This window comes from Pollicipes pollicipes, unplaced genomic scaffold (assembly GCF_011947565.3).
Source record: "Pollicipes pollicipes isolate AB1234 unplaced genomic scaffold, Ppol_2.1 Scaffold_7261;HRSCAF=8764_pilon_pilon_pilon, whole genome shotgun sequence".
In the NCBI taxonomy this organism is placed as follows: Eukaryota; Metazoa; Arthropoda; class Thecostraca; order Pollicipedomorpha; family Pollicipedidae; genus Pollicipes; species Pollicipes pollicipes.
This window is the reverse complement of record NW_023597054.1, coordinates 44,571,516-44,573,623: the sequence shown is the minus strand read 5'-3', so window position 1 is coordinate 44,573,623 and position 2,108 is coordinate 44,571,516.

Sequence of the window (2,108 nt, the reverse complement as noted above, 5' to 3'; positions counted from 1 at the left end):
GAAGGGAAAACTTCCGTCGATAAACCTCTCGCATGGCAGGCAATTCAGTGTTAGAATAGTCTTGATTGGACGTGTCTATCCTATGGGTAGGTGAAATATTGTCAATGTGGCAGCAAAAACCACCAAACGCTATTACGTGATGATATTTTTCCCCCATCTTGATGTTATATAGCAGTCAGCGTTTCATGGGCTGTGACATAGTCGTTGGGTGGCGGGGGTTAGCTAAGCATACATTTGACACCTTATTACCTCACCATGTAACTTCGCTTGAGCCGCCGCCGTCGCTGGAGCCGGGCCCCTCCCCTCCCCCTCTCCGTGACCCGCTGTCGGGCGTCTTCAGAGAACCAGGCGGTGATATGACCCGGACCTGCGGACGGAGCGGCACGGTCTGGGGCCTCGTTGGCATGTGGCGGTACCGCTGGGGAACCAATTAGAGACCGACAGTTGGCTTGCGTTATTCACCAACAGCTGCCCACGACCATTGCTGGCGTCACCGTTGACAATTACTTGGTAAATTAATGGCTTTGGCTCGGGTGAAAGCCGACCCTGGGTTCTAGTAAATTTTCAGACATTTCCAAATTAATATGCCCTTGTAAAGCAAAAATGTGTATAACGCACGGCCAGCTATGATCTTGTTTTGTTAACTTCGATACCCCATTCATGCACATAATTGCTACCTATTTTCCATCATCTTGAACGTCCAAAATACATTTACGAATAGTTCATGCTTAAGTTACGTATTTTTACTAACTGTGTGCAGACAGATTTATACGTTTTCACCCATGGTTTGCAAGGGGGCGTGGCGGACAGCTACAAACACATTTTTGAAGCACGAGAGACTTTCATCTGCCTCCTGTAAATTCCCCCAACCTTTGTGTGACGCCATTACTGCTGCGCCCTTCGCGTTGTTTGAGTGACGGCTTTGTTGCGACGGCCGCCGGCCGTCATTATCGCCTCGCAACGTCACAGCAAGCGCTTCTTGCTGACCGTTCCAATCGGCCGTCGGCGTGCCGCACCTGTACGCGCCTGTCGACGGGTCAGCGACCCCTGCCGGGTCGCTGCAGCCTCAGTGCGTGCGCCCCGCCCCCGACCCCCAGACACCTTTCTCCACGCCACAGCACGTTCGGCGTCAGGTCAAGGCCAAGTGCTGTGCACCGGGTCGCCCGCTGACAGAGGGTCAACTGCGCGGACGGAAAGTTCGCGACCAACGCCCCCGGGGGACGTTACACGCGTTGCTCGTGCAGGCCCAGTCAGGGATGGCTCCAGCGCGGTTGGGAGTTGCTTGCACGGCGCTGGGGTCAGCTGTGTGGGTGGGTGTGGGCTGTTTGCCGAGCCTTCCGCCGACACTGGGATAACTGAGACAATGGCCTCTGCCAAAGCACAATCGCTTCTGCGAGCTATGCTTTTGGCTCATTCGTCCCGAACATATTCCCCCCTTTTGTTTGAAATATACAATCTCAGCAGAGAGAGCTGAAGTAACTAAGACATTTTGTGACGCTAGTTTTCGTTCCGGCTTCATGCGATCGTCTTCATGTGGTCTAGACGTGAATCTCGTTGCGCGTCTCACCCGGATCCAGCGATCGCCTGTACCGTAGTTCGTCATGCCTTTGGGCGCAGGCACTCCCACAATCCCGAGAGTGGGTTAAAACGCGGGTCCTACCCAACAGATGAGGAAACATAAATATTTTCAAGCAAACGGTTCACCTGTAATTGAGGTTTCGAAATCAGCTGGCCAAATTGGACACAAAGTGCACTGTTTTTTTTTTAGGGGAACACAACACACCTCGGGCGCACCTCTGTTGTGCAGCACCAGCGGCAGTATTAGTCATGTTCGCGTTCAGGGGCCATAGCAAAACCGGGATTCGAACCCCGGGCCCCTACATGAGAGTGCAAGACGCTAGTGACTTGGCCGTTACGTCCACATGCAGTGCACTGGGAGACCTCCACCAATATCGCAGCAATAAATCTACAAACTTCTTTATTACCATGAGTTTTACGCAAGAACAGTGAATCCTGGCAGTAGGTGGCTGGGGCACGTGATCTTCAACTCATAAAATCACACGCAAATTCTAGAGGCAAAAACTTTGCATTGTTTGGGAGGAATTTCA